Here is a 16,253-nt window from a genome sequence, read left to right as displayed (position 1 = left end):
TCTTTAGTTTGATATTTCATATTTTAATATTTTCTTATAGTTTTAATACAGTTCCTTCAGATCAAAATATATTAAATCACAGTTCTGTTCTGAAACCAGTGCAATTCAGTAGTTGCCACTCGCATAGAAGATTCTATAAACTGATTTTTTTTGTCTTGCAAGTGAGGATCGCACTGTCCTAGTTGTGTTTATGAGTTCAAGATGAGTTATTTACAACTTTTGTGAGTTTATTTTTCTAAGAGTGGATAACTTGAAATCAAAGGTTCTTTCATCATGGAACTAGTTTCAGCATATGGAAATTTTAATTTTAATCACAAAATTTTAATCATAGCAGCATGCATATAATTTCGAAAAATTCTTTCAAACTTGCTCTTACAAATTGCTAAGCTTTATCTTAAGTTCATTTTCTCCGCGAGGTTTTTATGAGATACTTAAGATCTTTCAAAGCGGAACTAACCCCGGCATTTGAAAAGAATGCGTCAGCCTCATTGGCACATTAATCTGTAGTATCAATCCTTTTGATAAATTTGGAACAGTATCTTTTACGAAGTCTATTCTTTAATTTGTCTAGTCAGATGCGCTAACTCGCATTTACGTATATTCTTTAGATACTGCTCTTTGAACACTCGCATTGAAAACTTGCGTCATTGTACGCTTTAAAGTCAGGCTTTAAAGATGTATTAAAAATAAGAAACTTCATTTTTTTGTATTTGCATATAATGATGGATTCTCTTCTCATATGCTTTAATTATCGACTGATTTATATGTGAACTATAAAAAAACAATGAATAATTTCATTGCTTCTTAGATAATTTCTAGAATTTTTTACCAAAGGTAACCAAGGCACAGTAAACCTGCAATGTGAGTGCAACTAACACTATTTAATAGTGTGCGCGTAAATGTGACGCAGAACATTTGCCACACAAATATCTGCGCTGAATAAAGAGTGAGAGGTATGAGCTAACAGTGGATTCAACTTTAGACATAACTTGTCTGAGATGTATATATGAAATGTCGGAGATGCCACCATTATTAAATTATTATATCATTATCAGCAAGAGGTAATTTTCTATATATTGAAAGATTTAAATTTTGATTGAATCATTCACTTTTAAATGACAACAATTTTCATAAAATAATAATACCAATAGCATGTATTAAATTTAAAATAATGGAAAATGATACAAATGGATTGTATCCCAAAGGAACTATTATTTTCAATTTTCTAGCATATGAAAGCTGAAAACGAACATAAAAAGTAAAGAAAAGACCTTATTGGGCAAGAAAAATACATTAAAACATGATGAATGGTAAAATATAAGAAGCAACATTAAATTATAATGTTAGGGTTGCTCAAACGAAAATGAACGGTGAGCTAGTGGCACATCTTTTTCATTTCACAGTATAATCTCTCCAGATAAAGCCAAGTGACGCTAAGCAATATTGATTATAGCGAAGTCAGTTGTTTCCATAGGTGTTTAAGATTAATATCTGGCTCAAGGCGAAAGAAAGATAAATTCATTAAGGTTCTTGGTGCTGTGCTACCGAAATCGATATTATTCATGAGGAAACAAAAATACAATCAAGTTGATTATCTGAAACTATTCTTTTTTACCGCAGTATCGTGGGTTTGTGATCCTAGATAAAGATTAGGTTACTTTAATGAAGTATTACTAGTAAGAAGGGATTATATAAACGATTAATTGTTTTCATTCATTTGTTTAAATCAAAGATTCTGGAGAATATTCTATGAATTCGAGAAATTCAAAAGAATTCCTTTAGGAAATATTCAAAAATTTGCTTTATTTTTTCTAAATAAATTTATTGGTAAGCTAATATTGTATTTGAGGGGAGTGGCATGGAGTGCTTGAACTCAAGGTTCTTAACCTCCGGATTAAACAAATGAATATAGTAAAAGCAATGCGATATCTGGTAATGCAAGATAAAATGAGTATTATAACAATTTATTATAAGCTAATAGTTGGACATTTCCAAGGTTTTGATTTTCATGGATATTGAGGTCACTTCGAAAAAAAAAATGAATTTATATTATAATTCTACTTAGTCAAAGAAATGATACGAGTTCTATTTTAAACAAAAAACCAAAAAAAAAAATCATTAAAATCTAATGAAATGTAAATGAATCATTATTTTTTTTTTATTGTGAATTCTTTCATTGTGAATGAATCATTTATTCTTTTTTCTTCAATCTTGTACATGTATTAGTTCTGTTTGTGCCTGTGGGATACATTAGTTCATTTAAGCGAATAAAATAGTATTAATTCCTTTGCTACTTTTCAAAAAATAAGTATTAATAGATTTGAAGCTGAATTCCTGGATTCACAAATAAAATATTGAATTTTTTTTTTTACTGATATTTGCAACAAAAGGAAGAATTTAATTCTAGTTTCTCATTAGACTTTTATGCCTTCTAGTATTTCAAATCAAATCTATAGAACCACAATTCTTAATCGATTGTCGCGACTAAATGGCATTTTTTGTTCTTTTGAAGTAATTAATGGAAACGAATTACCATTCTAAAAGATCACTTTTTCTAAAAAAAAACAGCATCATTTTTAACTTTATTCAGCATTTTTTCAAACCAAGAATTTTACTCTTTTATTTATTTTTTCCTCTTTTTTAATTCGCTATTTATTCCATTTCGCTATTGGTAACATTCAACTTTAAACGATTAGATTTGTAAATTGTTTTCTTGTTGTATATTACTTTTTCTTTTCAGTCTATATTTAAACAGGCATGAATTTATTTCCCACTCATTTGTATAGTTTTTCATTTCAAAAGTCTGTTTTTCTATATGTGAATAGTCATCAAATTACTCCCCCCTTTTTCCTTTTTTCGTTTCAAAGGTCTATTTTCTGTATATTTTTTTCCTCATATTAAAAAAAAAAAAAAATATTTAGGAATGTTTAGGTTCGGTTTTCGGGAATTTTAAATGACAAATGCCTATTATTTGAAATTTAATTATCGATCATTTTCGAAACAAATGAAAAAAGAATCTCATTCATTTTTTAAGGTCAGTAAAAAAAAAAAAAAAAATCTGTGCAGACAGATATTATTCCATGTTACTCCTTCCGTAATTTCTTCTCTCTGGTATAAGTATGTATCTTATAAGTATATATATATATATATATATATATATATACAAAAGTATTAGAATCAAGTTAATATGAAAAAACAAAAATCAAATAAAAATTAAACCAAAAAAATTATTAAAAAAATATTAAAAAAAGAATCCGGCCTGAAGACTTTTTCAAGGGTCACCCTCAGGCAGGGATTCAAATAAAGGGATTTTTTCTGTGAGGACATACAGACTTTGTCTAATATTGATTCCTCGTGACCCGAAAATCCCCTGAAATTATGCTCAAGAGATATACCATTTTAACAGAAAGGAAATACAAAATAACAAATTAGAAAAAAAAGAACCACAACAAAGTAAAAATACAATAAAAACAATAACAATAAAAACAAAAACAGCATTAAAATTAAAATTAAAATTAAAAACGAAAAAGCCAGAACATACCATCCAACAGTCAAGGAAACTTTAAACAATCGATTGTGATTTCCTGTTTTTAAAAAAGTTAACGGTAAATTATGTAAACAGAGGTAGGCACCCAGCGCCATCTATTGAGTGAGGGTGACCCTTGAAAAAGTCTTCAGGCCGGATTCTTTTTTTAATATTTTTTTAATAATTTTTTTGGTTTAATTTTTATTTGATTTTTGTTTTTTCATATTAACTTGATTCTAATACTTTTGTATCAATTCATCTGTGTTTTAGAAGTAGCTGCAATTGCGCTCTCTAAATACTATGAAGTTCCTTTTTGGTTTTAGTTTAAATAGGTAATAAATTTTAGTTGCGATTGCGAAACTGTTTTGTTTCGTTTTCATTTTAGTTTCGTTTTCAAACTTTTTCTTACTTTAGATTGGTTATATATATATATTCGTGCTTGCGTGTTGCGTGTGTGTGTATGTGCGTGCGTGTTGTGTGTGTGTGTGTGTATGTGTGTGTGTGTGTGTGTGTATGTGCGTTTTAAAAATAATTAATTTCTAATTATCCGACCACAGACTTAAATTTTAAGCATCAGACATCTATTTCCCCACGATGTTCACGATATAAATTCAAAATACATTCTCATGATTACTTTTGACAGATTTCTGCTTTCTTTCTTGAACTGCGTCTCTTGCTGTCCATTTCTCTTACAAAATATCTTGATTATTAATAAATAATAAACTCCTTCCATAACAAAATAAGGAATATAAATTATTAAAGAACTGAACAGTTGCTTTTCTGAAAATAAAAAAAAAAAAGTTATACTGATATTAAATTTATATTTCAGATGATTTATTTATTATAAAGGATGGACGCGTTTTACTATGTATAAGGACAACGGTAAGGATTAGCATTTGAAGAAGAACTGAGAAGAAAATGCAAACAATTGTTTTTAGAATTCTGGGCTCTCTCTACTTAATTTTTAATGTATATATTTTTATATATTTATAAGTTATTTTTTATTTCTCATTTTTTATTTTTGTATTGCCAATATACATCTCTAATTTTCCTAACTCTTTTAGTGGGAATATATCTATCTGCATCAGAAATTATCCGATACATATTATGGATTCTTTTCTAATATTAACACTTGAATACATTTATTCTCATAAGCATAATTACCTCTTCAAATTGTGTTCGAATGCAGTTCTCAAAAAGTCATGTAGTCAATTCTATGAAGCAGAAAAGTAATCAATTTATAACTATCACACGAGCTAAAAAGGATTGATTTAACAATAAAAGTGGAACGTCTTCCTACAATAACCCACACCTCCGCATTCACAGCGAATGCCCCTTCAGGGACTTGAAATGCTCCGAGGTGAACCTTCATTAGTACCATCTATTAGCTCTATAAGAAGCACGGCAATCACAGCTGCGGAGAGATAATAGAAAAGAAACCTTCTCCAGCTTTGGAAATAAAGGAGTATCAAGTAGATACGTAATCATAGATTAAGTCAGATATTAGGTTAGATTCGCTGGGAGGAAGTCTCGAGGGCCAAGTGGAAGTCTCACACTGTAGATGGAAATTACGAGGCTTCAGGGAATGCGTCTGGCTCCCGATAAATTGCTCTGCATCTTTACAATTCTCCGCGCTTCGTTTTTAATAATTCACAGCTCAAATATTTGATGAAATTGCCATGGCCTTTAAAAGAATAAGGAAGGTAAGAATCAAATTAGAAGGTAAAATTTATTGGATACATGAAATAACTAATTTGGAGAAATGAAGCGAACAAATGGAACGTAAATAATTGATTGTCTTCGTTTAACAGATGGTTTTGTTTACTTTTATTTTCTCGTACCTTTTTCAGAGAGCTATATATGATAATTGATTTTGTTTTCGTCTTTGAAAAACTGCGTATTCCCTTTCGGTATCTCATTTGCAATTATAAAAAGAAAAAAATTCTGGTTTCCACTCAGTGTTCGTATAAATGATGTATTGAAATTATTTCTTTAAGAAAAACTCCTTATTTTTCAATGAAATAAATAATTTACTAGGAGAAGGAAAAGGTCGACATATTCATATAAACAAAAGTTATGTAATTTTCTCTTTCTTTCGAATCAATCATTTGCTGAGGCAGAAAAAAATATATTTTCTGAAAATTATGTAACGCAAACATAAGTAACTGTTACTGCATCTGGGGAAATTCTTGAAATTAAATATAAATTTCATAAGATATATTCTTGTTTTGATTAGAATAATATTTAAGTTAATATTTTTCTTGTCCAGAAATCGAAGCCCTATTTTCATTTATTTATTTTGACATGTCAATAAATGCTCACAACTAAACTGATTGGTTTGATACTGCACAGTCAACTTTATTCTGCATGACAAAACAATCTTTAAATAAAATTTTAAAAAAAATTTACCGGAAGAGGGCATAGCAATTTTGACTTATGGAGTAAACACTCATTACCTTTAAACATTTCCAAAATTAAGAAATATTACATTTAGTAATACCTTGCAAAATGGGCACCTCTCATAACGAGTGATTCACATTATGAACAAAACAAAATATAAAATAAGGACACCCTTGGAGAGCGATGTTTCGCAGAAAGTGTGACGAAAAGACATCATGACGACACACTCTGGGTTGGCTTGAATGACACTATGTGGACAGTTTGTTTGATGGGAATACATATATCAATATAGAATCTTACACTCCATTGAAATGTCATGGCATGTTGAAACTTTTCATTTACGCACTTTATAATTTATGTTATTATTTATAATATTTGAATTTATATGAATGAAAGAGTGCCATAATGACTTTTTGGTGGGATCTTGGATTCCAGTTCGAACTCGATTCAATCTAAAACTTTTGTATATGCGAATCTAATATATGATACGTCTCACCTCGAGGGTGGAAAGTTCATCCTCTTTTTTGTCATGGGAATTTGGATAGGGCGACGTACCCCATGATGTTCCTAGTTTTTTACTATGGCTTAAAATTACGAGTTGCTACTCAAGGTATTCCATGGAACATGAATAAATCTAAAATCAATTTAAAATAAATAACCAATGCAAACATTCCATATGCCTTGTTTTGAGTTATTAATATTTTATGCTCAGTTAGATAAATTTCAAATAATTTATTGACTGAAACAATCCTTTTCGCATTTTGGAGACTTTCAGCAAATCATTATAATTTTACAATGTGTTTCTTAATTAAAATATTTATTCTTAAGGCCTGATTTCGGCAAGACACTTCGCCTCGTCGAGCAATTAAATTTATACCTTCAATGATTATTTAATATGATTAAGTACCAGATTAATGTGACAATTTAATTTTATGGAGGAATGGCACGGTCTGTCAGTACGGATCGGTGATCCCTATTTACACCGGAAGCTGAATTATGGATTTAAGGAATTAGTCAAAATTTGAAGCGCTTTTAAGTTAAATATTTTGCGAAACCTCATTTTAAAAGAGCAGTGAAAGGCAAAATGGTGTAATTCATTGAATATATCTAAAATAGAGAATTATGCTAGTTTAATTCAAATAATTACTGAGTGAAGATACCAGTGTCAGTTTTTTTAAAGAAAATAGCATAGAATATTTGTGAGCTTAAAGGAAATTACCCTCGTCCCACCCAAAGCAAAAAAAGACTAAACAAAAAGAACGAATGACAATTATCACGGCAGAAATGATAAAGGAGCCTGACCCCCCCCCTTTTTTTTTAATTCCAGCCAGTCAGTCCATTACCACAGAACTAAGCCGTATAAACAGGGATTATTGTGGCTGCATGTTATGCTCATTAACTACCCAAATTTTTGAATAAGTAAACAATGGCCAACAAAAGCTCAAATAATCATCAAACTGTTTGTAAAACCCCAGAAATCTTTTCCCTCATTTATTTCAATCTTTTTTTTTTTATTTCCAGGATATTGTAATAGTGTGTTAAAATTACTATTCATAATAAGTCTTCCTCTAATTTCTTTGAGTTCGCCACATTCTGTTATGTAGTGTTGGGCTGAGCATATTTCTCCACATATACATGTGTTGTCTTGCATTCTTCTGAATCTGAGAAGTATTCAGAAAATATTCCATGTCCCGATATAATTTGCACTATCATCGGATGAAATATTCTTTTTATAATTTTGGTTCCCGTATGAATTCATATGTTACACATCCTTTGTTCAACATGATCCATTTATTCTGCCACTGCATAATCATCTCTCTTCTAATTTTCTTCTATAATATTTGGAATGATTCTGGGACTACAATATCTGTTTGGGATAAAGGAGCCCTAATGACGAACACCGGTAACTGCACAACCCCTCCCGCAGAAGACATGTTCCGTCATCGTCAGTGGTTATTCACCCATATACCTTTACTTTACCCATCAGAGGAATGAGAACTAATTACCAAGCTGGAAGCTTTTCATCTATTTATCTGGAATGCTCTTTTGTGTGTGTGGGGAGGGTGCTAATTATTTAAGGTTTTTTTTTAATAACTAAAGAAAACATTTGAAGTATAAGTGTGAATAAATCATCAAGCCGGAAGCTTTTCATCTGTTCATCTGACATGTCTATTGTGGAGGTGAAATATTTGTAAAGCATTATTCAATAATTTTTTTTTTAATTACTAAAGAAAACAAGCATGAAAAATATGTTTTGAATAAGGTTTTTTAAAGTAACATTGAGGAAAACATTGCGTTTTACTTAAAATAATGGATTTAAGTTGAAACGTAAATTACATTAATCGATAAAATGCAGTTTTAATCTATACATTAATCGATAAAATGCAGTTTTAATCTATACATTAATCGATAAAATGCAGTTTTAATCTATACATTAATCGATAAAATGCAGTTTTAATCTATACATTAATCCATTACGCAATTTTAATCCATGCATTTATTTCGCCAATTAAAACAAATCAAGCAAGGAAAATCCATTAAAGGCAATTTACTTATTTTTTTTTCTTATTGAATTTTTATTAATATAACGATTAAATCTTTTGTCTGTACTTATTTCGGTCGATTCTAAATCAAAACTAAAAACTGCTTTTATTCCTAATTATAAATCGGTTTCAAAATTGTGGTTTCTATCGCTTTTAGGAATTAAATAGTAAGTGAATAATTTTTAAGATTTTTGACTCAATCTACATGCTGCTGTTGCTGAAACCTACTCAATTTATGAAAATAGGGGAATTCCGTTCTTGGCTTTCTCGTATGCTTAAACAATGTAGCGTCTTATGTTCCACTCCTCATCAATCTTCTTTCACTATTCCTGAATGCGAAGGTAGGGTAGTATAATGAAGGAGATAAATCCTCAAGGTCACAGTAGTCTGAAACGTGAATTCCTCTCCCCCTCCCGATATCCATGCGTAGTGACCGAGTATGGCACGTTTTGAAATTCGCAATATAATAGGCGGAGGGGATTTAGATTTGGACGTTATTCTTTCTTATGAATAGAATAAAAATTTGTCACAAACATATAATTTGGGCTAGGAATCAAAATTTATTTGCCGTTTTTTATTTATCTAAATCAATTCATTTATTTTCTACATGTATGCGCGAATCTACAAACCGGTAAATGATCAACTCTTCGAAAGAATTGAGTCACAATTAAATATGGATTTACATATCTAATGATAAATCTGTATAATATATCTCAACTAAATATCTTTTAATTTTGACGTATCACGATCGTATGTATAAGAACAGACAGTCTTTTGATGGAATTTGTTCCGAATTTTAATTACAATCTATAAATTTGATATCAAGACTACATATGAAATTTTATCTAGCTAAATAATACGCTTTTAAATTATCGTATACGTAGATAAAGGGATTTGATTATGAAAATTTGATTACTAGATCCAGGATTCTTTGAAATGTAGAAAATCCTGAATCCGTAAAGCAAAATTCTTGCATTCAAAATATTCTAATCAACAAAACTTGAGATAAAATTTTTGGTGGTTAGATTATTTTCTATACAAGAAAGAAATAACAATAAAGTTTCTGACATAATAAAGAATGCGAGCATGTTAAATGTGAATTGTACAGTTTATTTTCTATGGTTCAATATATTTTATTCAATGTGCTATTGTGTATTCAGTGTGCAACTGTACACTTTATGAATAATTTAAATTACTCACATATTTATTGAAAAATTATTAATAAAAGCAATTAATATTAATAATTAATATTTTATTTAATCTCCTTTTTATTTATCAATGATGCATTAGTTATTAAACCTATTAAATATTAAAATTAAATGTTTCCTGATATTTTTTTTTTATTATTTCAAAAAGGTTTTTTTTTTTTTTTTTTTACCTTATTGTGCAATTTATTTTTTTAAATTCATTTTCCCTTAATTCTAATTTATATTGTAAACCCATCAGTTTCGAAATAGCCATTAGTTACTAATATAACATATAACAGACTTCAAAAAGAAAATCATCATAAAACCTTAAAACTAAATTAGCGAAAAATATATTTAAAGTTTAAACAAAATTTTAATAACATTTTTTTTAATTTAAAAGAAAATATCGATGCAGATTTTAAATTGACAATCTAAGAAATTAATAATTTATCCGTCTGCGATGCATTCTAAATTCTTCTCAATTGAAAGAAGACAGTTGTTAACTTTTCATAATATTGAGAAACCTGATTATCTCAATTATTTAAATCTCTAGGATTACATTAAATTAATTGTTTAATTTAATTGCGAATTCCTTTTTCTTTAAAAAAACCTTTTTTGAGATAAAACAATTAAAAAATAAAGTAAGATTGATTTTTTTTATTAAATTATAATAAAAAATAAAAAAAATAAATTATAAAAATTACTGAAATAATAAAAAAATTAACAATAAAAATAAAAAATGAAAAATTAAATAAAAATTACTGAAATAAGGTCAATAAAAGATTAGAAAAGACGTTTTACTTTATTTTAATTCATTGTTGATAGTGAAAATATGCAAGTGAATTGTTTACCCCGATCGCAACAATAGGGGTTTCTCTCAGTCTAAATGCAAAATGAATTGCAATTTATTTACATTAAAACTCTAAAATTTCTGAATTTTTCCCGACTTTCATAAATTTATTTTGGAAATATACATAAATCTCATATTAATTAGCTGTATGATATTACGAAACCACGAATATCTTTAGATAATATTTTGCGATATGCCATGTAGAATAATAAATGAATATATTTATTTATTTTCATAAAATATTACAAAAAAAATGGAATTAAACCTTCCGTTTCAGGATTTTTTTTAATAAAATTCTGGGAACGTTTTATTGTATAGGTGAAAAGATTTTAAAAATCGTTTACATTCCAATAATAGCTCTCATTCTGATAACAAGATCTTCAAACTCTAATTAACCAGTCGAAAAAATTGTCAAATAGTCATTGTTTGATTAAAACTGCAGTAATCAGTAAAGAGAAAATTCAATTTGAAGGAAAAAAAAATCAACATAATGATTTTAAGAACTGAAAACCGTCAAACAGCTTCAATGATTCGGCATTTTTTATAACGTCTTTATACCTGAAAGCTTCCTGAGAAGCTTGAAACTTCATGAAATAATGCTGTTATTAAATAATAATGTGTAATAAATGAAAATGTAATTTTTTTCTTCTGAAAAGAAATTATTAAATTCAATATTTGAATTCGGATTAATTGTTTTGAAATTATTTGAATTTTTTTTGAAGTTATTATTTTTTAATTCTTTAAAATGATTTTGCAGTCATAAATGCAATATTGCTTTGTGTGACCCCATTAAGAGTGTAATTTATACTTCAACAAACTCGATTTAATATTATTTAATATTAATCATTTATATATATATATATATTATTGATGTTGACAGTTTTAAAGACTGAATGTTATAATCAGTTCTCCGTTTAATTCTTGGAAAGTTTGGTTTTTTAAACCAATGAACGGCATCATTATAAAAAATATTTTTTAAAGTTTATTTAAGGAATTCAGTAAGTATAGTGAGTAATAATTCGATAAGCATTCAATTGAGCTTATTAAAGGCATTTTTTATACGCCCCAAACCGTGATATCCGGACATATTAATTTGGAAATGCCCCTACACTTCCTTATGGTGTGAACATATTTTCCATAAGGAAGAATATTTTTTTTCACACCTGCAACTTGCTTTTCAATGACAAAACAGACATTTTCTTTGAGGCGGATCTGTGAAAATATTGACCAGCTAATATTTCTTTTGCAATTATGTACTCGCCCTTCATTCTTAGTAGTAAGCAACAGACTACTTTACCCCCAGGGTTGATGACCTTGGTTTACCAAGTTCCTTTTCAAAGCTGTTCGGAACGCTTTGTTACTTAATTGCTCCATCATTTCGTTTTTTAAATCCGAGTTTTAGGGGTTCTAAGAAATTCTGCGAACTTAACTCATACATTCGTGATAGATTGGCAAGCCTCTTAGTGGAATCAGAAGATAGAGATAGAGATGTAAACGTGACAAGGAATTCAATTTGAAACAGCTTTATTCTGAGGAATAGGAGAAAAGGTATCAAGTGACTGTATATTTATCAAAGAAATAACTTCTATGTGAAGGTGAAGGCTGAATTATTACTTCGTGAATAAATTCACTTTCCTAATACATTCATACTAATACACTAATTCTAAGATTTAACTAAGAAAATTTGTTTCTTTTTATTCATAAAATATTTAAGAGATAATTTTAAATATTATCTAGAATCCACACGTAATATTTTTACGAAATTAATTTTATTTCTGTTATAAAGAGATGGAATACTTTTATAAATCTTATTTATTTTCTATATCTTAGGAACGTTAAGACAAGGGTATATGACTGAAAACATTTATTGAAAAATAAATTTTTGAATCATTTAAATTAAACCATTAGACGAAATGCGTAAGAAGATGAAGTCTGTATTATTTTCTTGAGTTGTAATTAGCTTTAGAAGTATAAAAATATAATATAAAGGATTCGCTGTAAATTATCTCGAAATATTAGCTTACAGGGATTGAAAACACTTATTAAAAGACAAATTCTTGAATTTAATGCTGAAACTTATGAAAATTAAATTAGATAAAAGGATGAAGTATTTATGAAAACGAAGTCAGAATTATTGCTTTTAGAAATCTGCTTTTTTAAAACATTCATATAGTATATATATTCTAAAATTTATCAAGGGAATTACCAAGGGTACGTTATTTTGGTATCATTAAATTTTTAAGGCACTTTATTAAATAGTATCTGAAATTAACAAAATTTCTTTATTTAAATTGTTTAGAGGCAAATTATTATTATAATGATGCAATCTGTTTTTTTTTTTTTTTTGATTTGTCAAAGTTTTAAAAAAGTAAACAGAACTGATAACACAAATGAAAAGAGAAGTTTTTGAATTTAATGCCACACGAAGTAAACATTAAATTAAATAATCAGAGGAAACATTTCAGGATATCAATAATAAATTATGCAACAGAGAATAAATTATTTTTAAGAATTTCTCTATTGAAAGTGGATAAAATCTGCTTTAGAAAATTAATAATATTATGCTATCAAAATGAATGCAACATTGCCAAAATGTTGTAACATTGTCAATTGCTAATAGTATGATATTATTAAATTAAATCATCAAAATGAAAACAAAGCTATTTAATTTCTGCTTGGAAATACTGTTAATGAAATATTCTGAAAAGTATAGGGAGGTATCGTCTAAATGCTTTTATCGAAATATGGCAACCAATAATTAAATAGAAATAATTATAAATTTTAATTATATCTATAACAAAAAAATAGCTTCAAAACTCGGATGAGATCATTGCTGACATTTTTTTTCATATTAATTTTATACCAATGTTTATCATTTTGTTAATATTATTAAAGCTATGGTTACAAAATCACATATTTATCATTTTTTTAAAAGGATTTCAAACTACTCTATGCATTATTCCTAACGATGGTTCTATACAAAAATCGGAATTTAAAACGTGGATATTTGGAATTCTTTTTGGAGGATTTGGCAATATAATTTTAAATTTTCAGATTTTTTTATAATAGATATAATTTGATACATAATGCACTTCATAACAGAATTATTTCAAAACATATGTATATCAAATATGGCGTTTTAAAATTGAGATGATACTTATAAATTAAAATAGATAATAAATACATTTGAAGCTGATATGAATATATTAGCATTGATTGTATTTTTCCTTGTTATTGATTATAATTAAAAATAAGATGTACATAGCTCTGCTGTTGCTACATATTTATAAGACAGTATTAATTTCTTTTAACTTTGTGTATATCATTTCAAATATTTTTTAAAACACAAAATAATAAATCATTTTTATAGCTAGAATTCACATACCATATCAGAAATACGAAAGATTTATAGATAAAAAATTCCAAACACACAAAAAAAATATATTTCAAATTTTTAAAAGGTACAACAAAATACTGAAAACTAAAAAAAAATAAGAATCTTTAAGCATATTCGAAATAATAAATGTCAGTCGGTCTTTTTGAAAAATAATTCGAATACATCATTAGAATAAACGAAAATCCCTCATATATATGTTAGCTTAAGACAAAAACATTGCATACCAGCATCTTCAACTATTTCCTAACGAATGAAATAAAATCAAGCAAAATCCATAACAACCAAATAAATAAAATCTGTTATTGAAGAGAAAAATAAACATGTGATACCAGAATTTTGTTGCAATAGATTTAGTTGAGCAAATACTCTTGGTAAGCAAACTTTCCTGGTATCTTTTAAGACTGCACGTTGAGTACTTAGACTTAAGTTAGTACACTTCAATAAGTATTATTTTTTTTCCAGTCTGTTGCTAGTCTTTTCCCTTTCTTTTTTCAGAGCTATTTCATTCATTTTCAAGTACCCATGGAGTGCTCTCGATGATTTCATTGTGTTTATGTATATTTTTCTACAGTTCTTGCTATTGATCTTAAAATCACACGCATATTATTTCTATTGAATAAGGTTCCTAATAAGTAGAGCGTAAATAATTAATTTGCAACCAAGTGGCAAGAAAAATTAGTTGTTTAAGATTTTTTTGTTCAGAAAAGCAATAAATTATTTTCTGAAACTCAGGTTTTATCCTTTAATAAGAATATGAATTCTTTTGTAAGATTTTTGCAACTGATTAGAGTATGAGAGATTATATTAAAAATTTTTCCTGCCGAAAAATAGTTCTTTTTGCTCAATAATTTTTTTCTGACATTGCTGGGATTATATATAAACTGATTAATTAAAAATATTATTTAGTAAATTATCTAACAATTACTGCATTCAGATAAAAAAGTAATTATTACATTTCTCAAAAATATTAGAAAATTAAATAATTTTTCGAAAAGTATTTTTTTTAAATTTTAAAAGAATTATTTAAAAAATTTCTAAAATTAGTTTCAAATGAAAAAGTGTTTGATAAAACAATTTTATCAAGTTATAAATCAATTTTATGCTTATTTTCTTTAATTATAACAATTATCAATTAATTAACAAATATTAAATTCAGCTGCTACTTTTTGAGGAAAAAAAAATGTCATTTACAAATTACAAAATTCCGCAGTAAAATCCTCTTTCTTCAAAGATTCTTAAGCAAATTTCTGAATGGTATATAGTTAATTAAAGAACGATTAATATTTTTTTTACAATCGTTCACTTAATAATTATTTTTTATTAAAAAAAATCTACCCTTTTTAGAATTTATAAATATTTTTTAAAGAAAAATATAATAAAAGAATAATATAAGAAAAATATTTTAATACTTTCAAATGGCTTAAATGGACATTTATCTAAAACAAAACATTAAAAAAATTATCTTTGTTTACAATCTAAAACAAAAATCTGTTTTTTTTTTTTTTTTTTTTTTTTCAAATTTGACTGTTTTATATGACTAAAAATCCTTCCAAATATTTCCGTATTTAATTTACAAAATATGATGAACAAATTTTAAATTATCAAGGAATCATAAATTTCAGACTTAACTGTATAAAAATAAAATTTATAAATTTCAGACTTAACTGTATAAAATTTTACATTATATCTCCCATCCAATATTTCAAAAAATATTTTAATAATGATGTATGGTGTTGGATCTGTTATACAGAAATAAACAATTCTTAAAAAGAAACAAGATTATAAAAATTTGTATTCTATACATACGCAAGATGTTCAGGCATAAGTAATTAAACGGAATTACCCATATGTATAAAAGCGAAACGAACACTTTCCCTTGAACATGACAGACAGATACAAAATACAAGGTAACGAACTTTTTGACCTTTTCACAGCCGTCATATTTTTAATTGAACCAAATCATTTGGCAGGAAAAAAAAGTCATAATTCTCAAAAAGTCACATAACAACGGCTATATATTCTAACATTTCGAAATAAATGTCTACTATAGAAAAGTTATACATACTTCTAAGATTCCATTCTGCTACATCTTCTTCGTAAGACACCGAAATCGTGACTGAAACACTCGTGCGTTCTGGAAATCTTGAGGCACCGTTCCTTTCCTTTCTAAACACCTTTCATCCACCCCCTCACCCTCTCTTACCCGCCAATCCACTCAATGACCCAACGAGTAGAGAGGTTCAAAATTATGCACAGGAAGAATTTGTAATGACCTTCCAACTTGACCTTTGATCTCTGCCCGTCAGTTCCGCCAAGGATATACTTTTTAAAACCTGGAATAAGACAATTA

General features: G+C 27.6%; 1 protein-coding gene across 1 annotated transcript in view; it reads right to left on the bottom strand.

Annotated features, from left to right (window-relative positions):
• Window positions 1-16,027, bottom strand: part of LOC129984547 (nephrin-like) — a 149,755-nt gene extending 133,728 nt beyond the window's left edge. Inside the window, exon 1 of the mRNA XM_056094456.1 lies at window positions 15,969-16,027. The gene's annotated coding sequence lies outside the window, so the exon portion shown is untranslated. The remainder of the gene's footprint in view (window positions 1-15,968) is intronic.
• Window positions 16,028-16,253: the final 226 nt, after the last annotated feature.

This window comes from Argiope bruennichi, chromosome 9, assembly GCF_947563725.1.
Source record: "Argiope bruennichi chromosome 9, qqArgBrue1.1, whole genome shotgun sequence".
Taxonomy (NCBI): Eukaryota; Metazoa; Arthropoda; class Arachnida; order Araneae; family Araneidae; genus Argiope; species Argiope bruennichi.
The sequence above is the reverse complement of the archived record's forward strand: the minus strand, read 5'-3'. Positions and strand labels throughout refer to the sequence as shown.